We start from the raw sequence: 18174 nt of genomic DNA, 5'->3' as shown, positions 1-18174 counted from the left end.
CTGCCTTTTTCAGATTTAGATACCTAGGAAAATATGGTTACAAAATATTACTTCATATCTGCCTCATAAGGACCAGTTTTTAACTTAGTTTCTCTATTGTATAAAATATACTGAATAATTCTGCTAAACAGGATGTTTTTCTGTGTGTGAAAACTAAGAGAATGTTCTGCAGAATTCGAATCTGGTACAAGAGAGGTGCCTTTTCTTCAGTGAGACAAACAATATAAGAAAATGAACATTAGTATATTCAGAAGTAATAACTATTTTTATTTACTCCACAGAGACAAGATAACTTCTAACTGTGAGCTGCACAGTAGCATTTTCAATACAGAAGAGAGAAGTGATTCTGTGCTGGCTCTGTGAATCATGAACCCTTTCTGTTTCAATTTGGGAGCACAAAATAGTTGTGAACCTGCATTCAGTTACATTTGCAAATGAATTTTACTGGATGAAGGTAAATATTGAAAGATTTTTTTTTTTAAGTCTAATTCAAAGGAATTTATTGGTCCATGTTTCATCATTTTACCATTAAACAACTATAACTAGAATCTGTAATATCTGATAACAGCAGACATTCAATATGACTGACAAGATGTACTGCAAACATGGTTATGTACTTTCATCTCTTAAATAGTAATAAAAGGAAATAGGGAAAAAGCTGTTTCTTGAAAATTTCTTGCATCCTTGCATGTGTCACTTTGCAGGAGGCCACTGGTTTGGAAATTCTACCAAACCAGGTTTTTGTGATTCAGTTAAATCCAAAGATAAATTTCTTAAGTCACCTCTACTTTTTATGGTGAAGTATTTTTGCACACTGAAAAGATTTATATAAGAGAGCTTAATAGGATTTTGCCTATTGAAAAAAAGAAGTTAGTAAAATTAAAATAAATTCAGGAGAGATCAAAAGAATAGTCAAGACAAAACAGCCCATTTGAGAATTGGGTTTATACTTGCTTTGTTCCTCTCTTACTTTATCCAACCCCCCATCAAAAAAAACACTAACAAAAAAACCTAACAAATGAACAAACAAGCAAAAACCCTACAACCCAATCCACAAACAGCTCCCTATTTATAGGATTTATAGGCACATAGAAAATGGCTCAATTCAAACCTATTTTGCCTTCCTTGAATTCTTAGGTTTTGCTTGCCAAACTTTGGTTTCTGCACTGACTAGAACCTCTAAAATCCAGTTAAAAATACACCAGACAGATAAAGGCACAAGAGGGAGACATGAGCACGACTTAGTGCATTAACATAATAATGTTTAAGTCTTGTGAGGAATGAAACACTAATTTTGAAGGAAGACTTTGGATACCAACACTGTAAGGATTTAATGTGTGATGGGTAATAATTTTTAGAGCACTAATGAGTATTACAGATCTTGAAATTTTAATCAAGTTGCTTACTACCAAGTGAAGTTTCCACTAACCTATGGCCTACCAGCAGTTAGAAATATTCTTTCAAATGTACTACCATACACTAGTTGCAAATTTTAACAAAAAAGTACAACGAAAAGAGAACAGGTTCTAAAGTCCTGTATTAACTCTCCTGTTTAATTCTGCCTGTATATTCTTTTCCTGTACACAAAGTTATATCTGGTCTAAGCACTATTTGAGAAGAGATATAGACTAATGCCAGACAAATGTGACATTCCTTGGAAGGAAAACTTTTTAGTTTCATTTAGAAACATTTCATCAGAAGTTAAAGATGCAGATTTTCCTGTAGGTTTATGATTTAGTATAAAAAAATCACCACCTGTCTTTATTTTTGTAACATCACTTGGTAAAGTATAATAAATACAGTGTATTATTATTGTAATTACAATTATTTTTAGTTACTTGAGAGATCACTTTACAACCAGCCCTCTAACCTAATGTTTTAGACACATGGAACATGCACAGTTTCTAAGAATCTGAACTTTAGCTGGAAAAGCAATCAGTTAAGGTCCAGACATTTTGTGACCTGTAGTGGGACATTGAAAGATTCATACAATTTGTTTGTGCAAGCCATCTGTATAAAATCCAAATGCCCAAAGATACATTCAGATAATCTTCTCAGCCACATTCAGCTGTTTGAGAATACAATACTGTTTTCTACTGCTTTGTCTGCCTTCTCTAATTCCTCCAACAACTTTGATTTATGCCTGTAGAGTATAGTTCAGATGAAGTATTTTAAAAACATATTATGTTTATTTGACATCTGTCATACTTTTCACTGTAGTCATTTGGAGGTTTTTTCAGGGTAACAAAAATATATTTTTCTGGTATACTAACCATGTTAAATTTTTATATAAATCATTTTTTGTGGACAGTGCTGCCCAATGAAACAATAATGTTTGGGAATTATGCACTTTAAAGAAAAATTTAACTTTTACTAATAACTCTGTCTGACTTTTTTAATGGTTTCTCAGAGAAAATTGTCATAATATTTACAGCTTCATTTCCAATAATAAAAATTTTTGTGTTCTCTTACCTATATGTACAGGATCATAATGTAAAGTTGATGGTTGATAATTCCCTACAAAAGGTATTTCTAATTATTCAACTAAAAAACAAGTAGAAGAATTATAAAAAAAAGTCTCAGAATGCAGTAAAACCACTTGAAAGGCATTCAAAAGTCATTCAAAAAATCTCAGCCCAGTAGAATAAAAGACTAAAATCATATTCTATTTTTTACAGCAGTCTACATGCCTGAGGAAAAGCATAATATAAATAATTGTTAAGCTTTTTCATAACTAAGTTGGTTCCTTTTGTTGACTGTAAAACACTAACTTATAAGGGCATGATACCTTCATGTAGTTAGTACAAAGGAGGTTTTTTTAAAAATCTGCTCTTTGAACCCAGAATACAGATACTTTTGCCAGAAGAACTAGAAATATAAGTAAAAATAATAATTGTATATAAAATATTAACTAGATGATGTGTTTTGTTTTCAGTATCCTGGATGAACTGGGATTTATGATTAGTTGTACATTCATCCAGGATCCTGATGTGCATTTAATTATTTATAATTTTTGACATCAGCAACAGGAGACCCTAAGAACCTTTTTGCCTTCAGTAAATGTTCAGCCAGGCTTCTCAGCTAGGGAACTGCTTGGCATTATTCAGAATGCAGGCTTGAACCTGTTGTTCCCATCCAGATGAGTTTTCTAGTTTGATGGTTTGGGGAGCCCTTTATACTTCCTACTTTGAACAAAAGGCCTTTCTAATTAGATGGTCAGCATTAGAAAACATGATTAAGGAAATTTTTGATAAAACTCACAACTGATGGGAAGTAGTTATTACCAGTCAGGCTAGGTAAATGAAGCCTTACTCTTTGCTTTCATTCCCAAATATTTATTATCTTTCCATGATTTTTCCTTTGTTTTAAATTCATAGTATGCATTACATGAGGAGCTCAGATTCTAGTTCAATGTTCAGAATTTAACCTCCATGCATTTCCATTAAACCTTTTACCTTATGTCTTCCATGCCATAAATTCAATTACCTATGTTTTCATATTCATCTATCATAAAAGGCATCTCAGGTTGCATCTTTGTAATAATAGACACCTATTTAACAGATACACAGTAATCATTAGGGTAAAAATACACTGTGCTCAGTGGAAACAATTTCTTTACCTTTGAAAGAAAATATTCTCCATCTTTGAAAGTGTGCATTTCCTGTAAGTCTAATGCTGTACAGATGAATGCTCCACAAGAGCGTGGTTGGGTTGATAGGGTTTTTCATTCATTCTTTTCTAAAGGGGCATGAAAAAATCAAAAGTTTCTTTAACAAATACGTTTTGATATAAAAAAGAAATCGAATTGTTTAGCTTTTTGAATTAAAAGCAACTTCTGTAGTGTCAACAATTCTCACAGTGTCAGTCTGCATGAAGTACAGTGTATTAGGATCCTAGTGTTTTCACTAGGAGGTGGATTCACACAGATACCTTATAAAGACCCTAAGACAAGTATCTGCAGTTGGGTTTTGCAATTATAATTACAGCAAGCACTACCATAGCATATATCTCACTAACCTGCCCTGTCAGCTCTGGGAAATTGTAATAGTATTGCAAATATTTTGCCTAGATGCCTGAGTGCTCACTGGGTATTCAGGTGACTTGAGTTTACTCTATGGTTAACTATTTGCACCTAATGTATTGCTTTATTGTAACTTGATTAAAAAATGCTTCATAGGAATTGGCTATTACAAGCTTGCTTCCTTCCTGAAATGTAAGCTATTTATAATTTAAAATAGCATTTACCGATACTGGGAGCCTTATACAAAGACAGGCCATTGATTCTGGTGTAATTCACCAACATTTCCAAATTCATCAAATAAATGTGTTATTTATTTAACACAATGGCCCTGTAAATTCAGGAAATGTCAGAAAAACTTGATGCTTAATTTGCCTTACAGTATAGCTGTATGTAGGGTCAACTAAGTGTCACAAAGGCTATCCCAATTAGGTAAACTCTTGGAGGGATTACATGCATATTCCAGTCACTTATTAGCCAGAAGAAAATCACTTTGAAGTTTGAGAGCCATAAGCTGAAGACAAGCTAAATACAAGCTCTTGTATATCTCTGATATGTTGCTAGATTAGACTTACTAAAACACTTTATAGATTTATAGGGCCATTTTGGAACAGCTGTCTTAAATGCAGCCACTAATCAGCTTGGAGTAGCCTAAGCTGTTATTTGGGCAATTTAGTTTTTTTGAAAACTGATTAAAAAAATCAAGCTGTGTATCACATGCAGGGAATTGCATTAATTAATCTAAGTATAAAAAAAAGTGCCTCAAATACATAAAGGGAGTATAATATTTAAAAATTAATCAAATCAAAGCCTTCACAAAAGTTTATGCTTTCTGATACAGAGCTTTCATAATTTTATGTCAAGGTAGTAAATCCACAGTAACTTTCTAGAAGACAAAATAAATGAAGGCTGTGGTAAGGGACACTTCTCTTTATAGCACTGGAATTTCCATGAACAAAATTCTCAGGTCTTTAAAATTAATATTTAAATATTTTCTAGCTAAGAAATACCATAAGTTGAAATGTAATTTTATGACAATAAACAGTCACAAACCAAGTATTCAGCTTTTGGATTTGTAATTTGGTAATTAATATAACTCACCCTTGACTTATAATAGCCATCTTTGAAAAGGTTAAACAAAAGTTTAGACTTTTAAAATTATGAATTCATCTTAAAAGTATCTTTTTATGTGCTTTTTATAGCTGATGATTTTTAATTTTTAAAATCATGTTTTAGCAATATAATGGTAACTATAAGTGTTCAAAATACCATTTAATTTTTTTAAGAGAGATTTTATCATTTTCTTATTGCTGTTTGGAGAGATTTGTAATAAAATAATGAAACCTCTTTAAGACTCCATAGTGAAAAACAAAAAAGACAAATGTTCTTTCTCAAAATACTTACAATTAAAGTAAACGGAACAAAAATCACCATGAGGAAAAATACTTAAGAATGAAAGCTGTTGTTTTCAGGGGATAAAATAAACAAATCACCAAGTTACACAATTCCATGCCTCCCATTTTACTATTAGCAAAAATGACCATGCACAGAGTACAAAGCTGTTAAGGCTTCACTTCAGTAAAAGAAAACTAGCAAATAATAAAAAAAATTGCTTAAAAATAAACACTCCTGCCTTTTCAGGAGTCCTTTTGAAAATTTGTAACACATTGGGTTTAAATGTCATGAGCTTGTGTTCATGTTCAGCCAAATCTAACAAGTCACACATTTATTTGAGTACCAGAAAAATCAAATGTTGAACAGAAAACTGGTAGTCAAGCCCAGTTCAGTTGCTGAGCCACAGGGCACTTCTGTGACTGCACCAGAGTTATATAGCAAATGAGAAGTTTTTAAATGTGAATGGTAAAGTACTAACTCAGATAATTTATGTATATTTTAGTGGTGTCCTAAAGGGGCACTCTTGAAAAGAATAACTGATAAGGACAGTTTCATTTGAAGCTATCACTGGCTATCAAGGTCAGTTATTTTCTCTGAAAATTTGGGTATTTTTTTTTATTTTGGTGGTGAGTGTTTTGTGACACTATTCTGTAGTCAAGCCAGAAGTTAGACAAAAGGACATTATTATAACTTTGAAAAATATTTTCTATCTTGTCTGACATCATCAGCCTTCTGTGATGGCAGTTCAGCTTATTGAACCAGAGGGGATTTGTCTATTCAAAATATTTAAAGTGGAATTATTCCAGACAGACAAAAGAGCATTATTTTATCTAGAATCCTACTGGGAATTTGTACTGACAGGGACAAGCCATTAGCAATAGTCTAGCTATGAATATGCTTGGCTTTCTCATAGAGAAAGAAGATAGAGGAGAATATTTACACAGACATACACTCCTTTTGTTTCTCAACAAAGAGAAGACCCTTGTCCACAAAAAAAAGTGTGAAATTAGCATGAGGCAGAATGTTTAAAGTAATTTTTGCCTTTAAAAAGGTTTCTTTTTCTCAATTGACGGTTGTCATCGTTACTTTTACATTTCAATCCATTGTTTCTAGATGTCCTAGTAATGTTTTGTGTGCCATGTACTTTGCCTGTTTCATAGCTTATCACTTGTCTGTTAAATTGAAAAATTTGTTGATCATACTTCCAGTTCTTTCCTTGTCTAAGATTTGACATTCCTTTAAAATGTGAGAAATATCATGCAGACAGTATAATTCATTCATGGTTTTGTTCTGATCCCTGAAGAAACAGTTTCTGGAATTCATAAATTCATGTAGTGCCTTATATTTTAAGTTTGCATTTAAAGTTTCTGTCCACCTGGATTTCCTCCCCTAGATCTTTGCCTCTAACTCTGGCACTAAAACCATGTCAAATCAAGGATAAGCAACACATTGAAACATTTTTATCTACCAAATCACTCAAAAAGTGTTACATAAGGAATTTTGCTGGGTTCTGTGTAGCAGTTCAGTGAACAGAGGGATTGATTTTTCATTTGTTTTTTTGGAAGGGATAATTTTTTTTAATAATGCAAGAAATATGTTCTATTTTCAGTTACATTTTTCACAGTCAAGAGCTACTGCATTGTTTTTGTCACTGGGATTTAATTCAATGAGAAGACTACATTAAATGTATTTTTAATTCCTTCTGAATTAAACACCATACTGTGTTGTTTCATATACTTTCATGTCTGTCAGACTTTTGTATAAAAAGTACAGAAGGAGTAAACTAGAATATGAATGTATCCATTTAGAGTTCTGCTTTGTGCCATATTGACTTGAAAGCTAGATTATCCAGTGTACTACAGAAAATGTTTCCAGAACCCTGCAAGATGAGGTAACACTTAGCATTTTTGAGGAAGGAAAATCACACAGATTACCAAAACTGTTAAATTATTAAATTTAAGGAATCACAGGTAAAGAAAATGAAGGTTGTAGTTGATAACATGATTGCAGTTTCTGTACCCAGAATTTTAAATTTTAAATTACACTAGAGAAGTAAGATGATGTTTGTTTGTTTCTTTGTTTTTCATTTGCACTAAGGGGAAAATATTTTTGCCGGCGAATGAAGTCTATGTTTTAGTAACTTTGCTACTAGGCATGGATTGTTTTGTTTCTATTTTTTTTTTTTCAGTACAGATTTCATGTTACTTTTTTTACCATCCCTAAAAATCACAATACTTACATGTTCTTCTACATAGCTCTATGCAAAGGAGCTGACAGACTTTGACAGTCTTTCTTGACTGATACCACTTCTTCTATGTTGATTTTATCTACACCATCTGCTATTCATTATGAGACTGACCAAATAGTCTTTGATGTCTTTGACTGAGTTTGATGGATAATGAGTTTTGTATTGTCAAATAGGAACAAATACACAAATTCCTAAATTCCCTGATGCATTTATGTTCACAGGACTAACAGCAAGAAATCTTTATCTGTTGATTTCTGTTAACATCTTGTAAGACCGATCTGAAAATTATAGATGTAGAAACTTAGCTCCTAGCAGAAATAAAATATCTTCAAGAGTAAGAATTGGAAGCGTTTCAATAAAAACTCATCACTAATGCAGCATTAAATAACGAACCATGTAAAATAGTAAGCTTTAAGTTCTCATTCTGTATTTCATAATTTTTTTTCAAGCAATAAGAAGTCAGATTGGTAGACTGGTATCTGACAAAAATGTTGCAAAACTTGTTTTGTGCTGCTATTCCCCAAATCCCTGTTATTTGGTGTTAGAGGACCATTCACATTTTCAGAAATTAAGTGAAGGCAAATAGTTGTTTCAAATTCTTATGACCTTAGCCAATAAACACATTTCATCACTATGGTTGCAAAAAACAAATACCCACTATTGCACTGTATTTCATAGGCGCATAAGAATTAGTTGACATGGAAGGATTTGTTCTTTCCTACTAGGTCAAAACCTGAATTCTTGAGGGAGAAAGAGTGAAAGTAGGGCAATATGATTAGATTAAATCTTGGGTATAATATTTTATTCTTTATGTGGATTTATGTTTGATCAGTTTTGATGCATTCTTTCAAGAAAAAATGTCTGCTCGGAGCTCTACTTTGAATATATGAACAGTGCTTGTACAATGACAGATGAACTGTTTCATGACATCTTTTCCAACTGCCTTAATCACTTCATTCTTTGTGTACTTGGCCCCTAGAGGGGAAAAAAACATGTAAGGTAGAGTAAAAAGTTCTGATGTGGAATCCGTGTAGGGAACAATAGAATTAAATTATAACAGGGGACGGAAAAGGGCAGGAATTAATGAGTGTTTGAAAAACGTTGTAGTAGAAATGCTAATGATACAAAGTCAGGAAATTTAAGATTACTATTTAGTGTCTTTGTGAAACTTCAGTGGAGCTACACATAAGTTATGATGCAGATTTTAGTTACAGAGAAATGCTAGCTTTCCTAAAAGAGAAAAAAAGAAGTCCAAATAATGTTCAGTAAACAAATACATAGCATTTGTTTAAATTCCATCATTTAAAGTGGTTCAGAGCTTTTTTTCCAACTTAGGCCAAACCTCTTTTGAGGAAAGCAGACTATATGTTTCCATAGACTTTCAGGATACTTATTCCTTATAATAGTTTTGGGTACAGATTTTGCTCACACACAGCTAGCCGAGATTTCCCAGTTTCCAATGCAGACAGAACATGGACTTCCCCACCCAAGAAGGACTTAGACAAAAGTGTAATAAGACAGAGGAGACTGCACTGATCTATTCACACGTAGACCAACCCTTTTTTATCCTCTTACCTTTCTTTTCCCACACTTGCTCCTCCCTAAACCATATAAACACCTCCCTTTTCTCCATCTTCTTTCTCTAAACATCCTATAAACTTCCTGTGTAGTCCCAAAACACCCTTCCCCTGCATCCCATGGCAGTCCCAGGACAATGGGCCTGTGGCTGTACCTCAACTGTCCAGGAAAGGGCCCAAAAAATTTTCTGCTCCTCGGGAGTCCTTAATCTGGGTTCCACTGTACCCCTCTGCTCTCCTGGGGCTGGTGGGGATGGGTTGATAATGGCTTGATGGGCCTTTGTCTCCCTGGGCTCCTCTGTGAGTGTTCACATGGATTTTATCACATGACCCAACAAAGTCCAAAGCAGATGTTATTAGTCCTCTTCATGTCCACACTCTACCTTTAATCCTTTCTGAACTCTTTCTACAGACAGTTTGTCTAGCAACAGACAGACAGCTGTGGCAAAAAAATAAATAATGTTTCAGACATTTTCTAGCGGGATTAAGCAAATCTCAATTTTCTATATCTCAAATTTCTATTATTTTAATAAACCAGTATTTTCCAGAGGTTGTAGTCTTTTAAATATTTTTTAGAGTCATTTAATTATGCTTGAGACAAGAAGTTTAAATGTCTGTATTTTTAAAACTAATAACTTGGGGTTTTGTTTTTTTTTAATAAAGGCTAAGCAGATATTTAGATGACACATTAAATTCATATTTAGCTGCTGGAGTAATCTGTGAGCATCTGATTCTTTTTCCACCTACTGAGAATTACTATTTCTGTGGGTGTTTCGATTCTTTGGTGAAAAAAGGTGTATCCTTTATCACATTTGAAAGTTGGTTATTTTCTATGCAAATATAGTTTGAACAAGGCTGCACTAGATGAAAATTGAAATAAGAGACTGAATAAGCTGTATAATGAGCATGAAATACTTAGTTAAATAATGTAAGTTTAATGAAGGCATGTTATGTGAAACAGAGGGCATCATGCATGCAGCATGAGTAATGCCCTCCAGAATATGTACATTTTATTATAAAATTGTGCTTCTGCACTTGAAACAGGGCCAGAGCTATGGTGCCCAAAAGGTGTAATTCTCATTTTCAATACCAAGATAAAAACTGCATAACAGCTAATTCTAGAAACAAAACATGATGATATTCCTACCAATTTATGGTGCAGGAGAATATGGCAAATATATTTTTGCCATATGTTAGGTTATGTCTTTACATGTAAAAGACAAAGTCACTGCTCAACCTGCACCACAGTGGCTTCACGTTCTTTAATTTTCACATCTACTCTGCTGAAAACTGTATGAAGATATGTAGAATAATCTACAAAGCTTTGTCACTAAACCATTTTTTCCCTCACTTTAATAATGTACAAAGAGGAAAGATGTAGGTTATGACATCCATTTGAGCACTGTGTAACACTTGCAGGAATATGGAGGAGACATGGGGAGGGGGAGGGTTAGCATTAGAATAGTATGGTTTGTGACAGCAGGGCAGAATACAGATGATTAGATGGGAGAGAACTGATTAGCAGCTATTCTTCAGTAATAATTTACTCTGTACTCATATAATTTTTAAAGTATCCAGATAAAGTTCCAGAAGCTATTTTTCTTCACATATTCTGCTCTGTTTTTTCCATTTGAAATCCACTTGATCATTGTTTTGAACAGATGCTTTTTAGTCAAGTATATGAACAGTCTACACAAGCCTTCAGTCTTCCTGGTTCCTTTCCTTCTATTGTGTCATTGTGATCACAAATCTTATAGTCTTTAAAAATTGTTTACACCTCCATAGCCTGTCACATATTTTTCTGAGTAGTGCAATCCAAAAGGACACCTGTGAGAACTATGACATAGTAAATAATCTAGGAAGAATAAAATCTATTTACAAAGTTCATAAAAAAGTCATTTAATAATTTCTCAGTCTAAAAGAAAATAATGCTAAAGAGTGTAAGTTTAGTGCAATGTCTGGTAGCTGAAAAAAACATCATTGTTGAAGAAAATATCTTCAGTGTCCTACTTCAAGAGAAACCATGTTTTACACATTTAGGTGCCAGGACTCCCATAGCAAATTAGGAATCTAAAATTAGGAACAAATTGTTCACTTGGCTGTTTCTAATTGAAGATTATTAAATTCTGAAAATGCCTTTGCTTTTGAGATTATGACCTCTGCTGCTTGGAAGTTCATTTATGAAAGGATGCCCTATTGAGGACTTAAGAAAGTGAATAACCAGGCAAACATTCCTCATATACAGTCAAAAGTGGAGCATTCCTTAGAGTATCAGGCCTCAAGTGTCTAATTAAAGCAATTTGTGAAAGCTCTTAGCTTAGAGCTCATGGAATCCTATGGAAAAAAATCCAGAGTGTTTTAACCACTATTAAGCAATTACTGCAAATCACAGATTATGACTGCTCTAGATTATGCTTTTAATGTTGGCAACACCCAGAAAGAAATCTGAAAGAAATCAAGTGTTTTATCTCAATTTACTCTTTTAGGAATAAAAATATTTCCCTACTACTATATAGAAAGACATTAGCATAGGAATTTGATTTTTCTTTTAAATATAGCAAAGATAACTGTGAGGAACATAAAAGCAGTAGGTTAATTTTTCAGTTGAAGGAGCATGGCATGTGTAAACAGGTCTAAACTTTTCTTGAATCCCTTAACGTAATGGGATTGTCTCTGAGTATGAAATTTGTATTAATTTCTTAAATTGAATGCCTCTTCCATTTTAATTTTTCTTTAGCAAACCAAAAGAATACCAATTAGTTCCAAACTTTGTGAATTCATTTCCGTTAGGGCTAAGCTTTTTACATGTGGGAGGACTGCAGTGTGCATATAATTTTATCAGTGAATATCAAAGTTTAAAGGAACTTCTGTCTGTCATCTCTATAAATCCTGCTATTTTGCTGTTGATGCCATGTGAAAGTCAGGACCAACCCAGAGAGAATACAGTACATATAGTTTTTGCAGAGAGAGCAGAATTCTTGTACAGGCTCTTAGAAAAAGTCATGGGTAATTCCAGATCCAAAACAGAGACCAGTGCAGAGAAGAAACACACCACTTTTTCTTTTTGAGCCATGGTGTACTCCTTTGAACTTCAGATATTGCATATGCATTTTAGATGAGTTCTGCTTCATCCTAGAAAATTTGGGAACTGCCTTGAGTAAAAACAATGGTAATGCCTGGAAAAAATGCAAAAGTGTGTTGAAGAAGGCAGGTAATCACTTTCTCTAAATTTTTGCTTAGAAATGACAAATTCAAGCCTATGACTATGCCATTATCTTAAAGAATGCCCAGTTAAAATTACAGAGTCTTGTGTGCAGTGCTGGCTCCCTTACCCCCTTGCTCTCCAACTATGGTTCCTGCTAACAAGGTAGTGATATTAAAAAAGATAGAAGAAAAGTAATAAAGAAGATGGAAGGAATAGAACACATAATCAAAGTTATGGAAAAACTGACAAAGATATGGCTTTTCCACATGAAAAGCAGACAAATGCATTGTGATATGAGTTCAAAAGTTGTTGGAGGCTAGAAGTACAATTGAGAGAATGATGTTTTCCCTGTTCTTACATTCTCCTCTGGGTATCTGGCTTTAGTTATTATCTGTTGCCTAGTACAAATACCTGTACCTAAAATGCAAACTACTCTTATATAATTTTTTCTAGAAGGAGACAAAGTATAAAACAGAAGAAAGGCAAATTCTAACAAGAAACACACTGAATTGTTGGTAAAAGAACTACAAATCTGTTTTTGTGTAAGCAGATCTGTAGTAGGATTAATCCATCAAGCATTTTTGAAGAAGTGGGAGATTATAGGGTTTGCAGACAGATTTCTCCTAATCTGTAATTTATCAGAATTATAGCCCCACTTTTGTGAATGCCCCTGTGAAACTAGCTAGTCCATTTTTCAAGGCATGGAAGCAGTAAGAGGGAAGCAAAGTCATTGCTGCCCCACCTGGATTTTCTGTTTGGCTTTTAAAGGTGAATAATATAGTAGCCTTTCAAAAAGTGAATTTTTCTTGAGCATCAAGAGAGCCTGGGTGTTTCTGAAGCAGAGGAACTCATGGATTGCAAAAAATGCTTCAACTAAATGCAGTTAAAAATGCATGTTTAGCTTTGTTTTGTCACAAACCTATAAAGATAAGAGGTAATTTTGATATGAAAGATACTATGAAACACTAAGGAATGCTTTAGTCCAGGTAAAATACTCAGAAGAGCAATGAGTATTAATTGGGCAATTCTTATATACTTTCCACATGTAGGCATATAATTTGGGGTTTAATAGACATGGAATGGTAATGTTGCTATTTCTGTTCTATAAATGCCTTAAAATAAGCCCATCTGCAAACAAATTAATTTTGCTTTTTTATGCAGTTGTGAAGGTTAAGAGTCATAGCAGTGTATTGCTTTTATGTTTTTCGTTCTTTGCCACTTTAAAAAAAAATCACTCAAAATTGTTTCTTCCAAAATAGTAAAGTTTTGTCATTAAAATCTTGTGGTCTGAAGAGATAAGGGAAAGCAAACAGAAATTTTTTACTATTCATGAGGAGTCTCCAATGATAAAGCAATATTCTCCTTATCTCTTGATTTAAAAGATCAAATGAGGTATTCAGGTTACATTTCTGTTTTGGTTAAGTAAGGTCAAATAACCTTCACCTCTGTACTCTCACCTTCCAAATTTTGAATGATTGTGATAAATTAGTTGTTGATAGGGATCAGGCTTACTGAAAACCTTCAGAATAAATGTAGATTTGTCAGCACTTCTTAACTACAAGTGCAGGTGTAAAGATTGTCCCAAAAGTTAGCCAAATACTTCTCTACTCAATAGAACAAAAAACTTAACAATTTGAAGTTAATTTCTTGTCACTGTTACAAATTAGATGGAAAATCATTATTGTTATTCTTATCAAACACCTATTAATAGCTCTGTCAAGCAAATAGTGTAGTACATGAGCATTCCTTGAATTCCTTGGACTCATTAGAATAAGATTAAGACTTTAAAACTTTTCCAAAACAGATTTTCTGTGCTGTGATGCTGTGATTTGTACCATTTCTGGTTTAGCTGTCCTTTCATTATTTTATTATAAAAGCAAAGTTTTCTAGGAATTTTTCCTTAAGAAATATGAAGTCTTAAAGTGCTCAATGAGAGGAATACAGTATCAATAAAAGCAGCATTTGGTTATTTATCTTTGAGGAATACAGCTGAAGGTGCCATGCAAAAGTGCTGGTAAACTCATGCCTACATTCAGCAAAGTTCAGATCTTGCTTTGATTAGTGTATTGAAACAAGGATTTTAAGGATCAAGTGTATGAAAGACACACCAGATGAGGTATAGAAAATTAAATCTGCTCACAATTCATGCATCTCTCAGAATTAATTCTCTTGTAAAATCCTGTAAGCAATGAATATTTACTTGAACAATATAAAGCATGATCATGCATCTGGTTTAGAATGTGTCTGGAATTGTAAGAGAATTGGAAAAAAATCAGTCATCCTAGTGAGAAAGTCTGGCACAGTATTTTTCAAACTGTATAGCACATTTTATATTAGACCTTCTTTTACTTTATGTTTTAAGGTATTTTAATAAAATTAAATTAGTTCCATTGTGTGCCTAAGAACTTGATTCATGGAACCCAGATTGAAAGATGATCAAACATAAAAGAGGTAATGGGGCATGCCCCACTCCACTTTCTCATACATGGGTTTTTAAATCAGGTTCAGCTCATAAGCAATATAATGTTTGACACTCTTCAGTGTCAGTTCTGAACATCTACATTTTGTTTGAAATCTCAATCAAGAGATAAACTAGACCCTTCAGCATGCATCTCACACTTTCTGTACTTTTTAATATTATATCACATATTAAATCAAATATCAGAAAAGAAATAAAAATTAGAAGTTCTCACAGTGCCTTTATTCTCAACTGCATCTTGGTGTTTCCAAATGCATTTCCAGCTCTGAATTTTTACCCCAGTCAAAAAGTTACAGTCCAATCAGGTCTTAAACCTCAATGATGTTCAATTGTATGTATGTAGCATCATTGATTTCTATATTTCTTGGCTAAATCTTGAACTTTACTTGACACTTCTGCTTCATATTTGTTTCAAATACAGTTGCTGTCACAAGTTCTGAAATATGGACCAAACCTGCTCTTTTTTGGACTTGAATCTATATGGCTTCAATCCAGCTCCTTAGGCATGCTGTGCCATCACCATCAATGTATTTTTATGTGTGACAGAATGAGAACCACTTCATTTCCTTTTGAGATCTCATTCACCCTCCGTACATCATAAGGAAAAATAGCTCATACTCTCATCTTCTGGAGCTGTCATCTCATCTCAGTATTATATTTGAATATCTATCCTCTGTACTTCTATTTCTTGAAGTTTTTGGATTTTTGGCAACCTCTTTATGGCAGCTGTTATTGAATATACACAGCTTGTTCAATAGAAATCTGCAATACTCAACTGTAGATTGATAATGTTAAAATGTTATAGCTCTCATGAACTTTTATGCAAGGCAAAAGAGCATTCCATGTAATTTGGTTCAGCTTGGTGTCCAGCCCTTGACAATGGATGCATGATCAAACTAATGAAAATGCAGCCACTTTTATTTTCTACATTATTCAACTTGACCATGTAAAAGTAACACTATACTTTGTAACTGCTGAGGCTTTTCTAAGTGTTCTCTACCTAATGCAGTATCCAGGCAACTGATAATTCAAGAAATTGAGCCCCAGAATATTTCATTATGCTAATATAAATTTGTTTTGGAAAAGATGATTGATTTTTATTTTTACAGTGAGCATAGAGCAATATTAAAATTTCATAATTTAAAACAAGCAAACAAATAAACTCCAAACCCACCAAACCCAAACTGTTTAATTAACCTGAACAACAAATAAAATAACTCTTAAAATCTCATTAAAGTTGACTTGGCTAGAAATTGAAGAAGTGGCTATTTGTCTCCAGGACAGTCAAGATTTAACTACTTTTCTGGCTCTTTCTTAAGCCATGTTGTAGTCTTGGGAAATCTTTCATAATTTTTTCTCCTTCCATACAGTGAATATAAACATATGCACTTTTTGTAAAATGTCATGTGGTGTACTAATGGAAAGTGGTGTGTTAAAGCCAGCTAACTATTATTCAGATTATGTATAACCTACCATTTATTGTTTTATACTCCACCACACAATTACTTTCCTGCATTCAAGCTAACAGCAGCATATTCCCAGCCTACCAATCACATTGGCAAGACAATAGAAATCTCGTTTTTGCCTAAGATTGGGATAGAAGTTCACTGCTAGACCAATATTACAGACTGGAGAGCAGAGTGTGCTGGAAGCAAAGAAAATATGACCCATATAGGTCATGGAGTCACAGTCAGATTTTACAATACAGAATGGAAGTTGCTCGCTGCTGACAGTAGATTATATTCTTTTTTGTTTTTGCTTCAGGTTTGTCTGTGATGGAAAGTTGGATGAAGAGTGACTAATTCCAGCTCATTTTTTTTCACTAGTATACCAAGAGTTTCTGGAGCATGCAGTTGAATAGTGCTCTACTGTATCTCAGGATACTACTGATAGAAAGCATCTGGATCTAGAGGGCTGGGTTACAGCCAGCTTCACTTTACCACTAGACATCATCTAAAAGCAAAAATTTCAAGCCTCTGTTAATGAAAGGAGTAAAACATCTTCCAACTCCCATTACTAATCTGAAAAACTGCTTTTAAAGATGTGATTGTTGCCTTCACATGAGCCTTTAGTGCCCCTAGATGTACTAGGTTACCATAGATGCCTTCAGCTGCCACTCCAGATGGCACAGGAATCCCAAACCCATAGCAGCAATAGTACCCCAAATATCCTAGGGAACAGAATCAAGTCCCACGTATTTTTCTTCACCAAAATCACTTGTCATTTTAAAGGAGGAAGGAAGTGCTGTGCCAGTTTATAACACAGAGGAATTTTTGGTTTAGGATCAGTCACATTCAGAAGATACAGCTGAAACCAGAACTTAGAGAGGCATCTTTTGACCTCAGCATGGTTAACATTACCTCGCCTTCCCTTCATGTTAGCTTCTCCTTAGTAGTTCTATCTTTAAATTTGTCTCTAAATGAAGCTGTAGTTTTCATTTAAAACTGTAATGAACAATAAAAGTCTAGCAACCCAAATATAGTAATTTAAACAGAAAGGCACTGATGTATTTATGGCACCACGGTATCATACAATTTTTAATACAGAGAGATGTACACTGAAAAAGCAGTAAGTTCCCTTATATTAGACAGAGGTATTAAATTAAATTAAATGGCAGCAAGTTGCTGTCATGTCTAGAAAGTGAAGAATAGCTACATGCCTGTCACATCTTTGTCCTGTGCTAGAGAAATGTGTGTGAATGCATCTGCGTGCATTACATTTGGGAGCAATGTGTATGTGATTTTTTTGGTGCATGCTTTTTAAAAAACAGGTACAAACATTTTACAGTTTAATTTTGAATAGGAATTCTTTTCAATTATTAAGCATCCCAATCTGACTTAAAGTAGTTTAGCATTTTAGATACTGATAAGACCTTTGAAGTCATGATTAATGCTTAAAAGTTAGCAGGGTGTTAGATTATTTTCAATGCCATGAAATAAGTTATAAATAAACTTTATCTTAGTAAAAGAAAAGCCCATTTCTGGCAAAACTTTTCTCCATTCATCTGTGCAAAATCTGCAAGAGTGCAAGTGTACACAGGCAAAATCAGGCAAGTCAAATATTTCTAGAATGTGGTTAAAGAAATCTAAGATGCTAAAAAAACCCTTTACAATGTCACAGCTGTTACTTGGGACTGAGGTAATAAGGCTGAATGACTGAAATTTATCAGGTATGCAGAAGTGCCTGACTATTAGCACAGGATTATTTATGTTGTTTTAACTAGTGTGTTTATTTGTGGTTTCTAACTGTACA

The 18174-nt window shown here is 33.7% G+C and overlaps 1 protein-coding gene across 1 annotated transcript in view; it reads left to right on the top strand.

The window, feature by feature from the left end:
- The first annotated feature begins 300 nt into the window (after nucleotides 1-300).
- Nucleotides 301-18174, top strand: part of VEGFC (vascular endothelial growth factor C) — a 181154-nt gene continuing 163280 nt past the window's right edge. The window contains exon 1 of the mRNA XM_056491002.1: nucleotides 301-454. The gene's annotated coding sequence lies outside the window, so the exon portion shown is untranslated. The remainder of the gene's footprint in view (nucleotides 455-18174) is intronic.

This window comes from Oenanthe melanoleuca, chromosome 4, assembly GCF_029582105.1.
Source record: "Oenanthe melanoleuca isolate GR-GAL-2019-014 chromosome 4, OMel1.0, whole genome shotgun sequence".
NCBI lineage: Eukaryota > Metazoa > Chordata > Aves > Passeriformes > Muscicapidae > Oenanthe > Oenanthe melanoleuca.
This window is presented reverse-complemented; position numbering and strand designations above follow the sequence as displayed.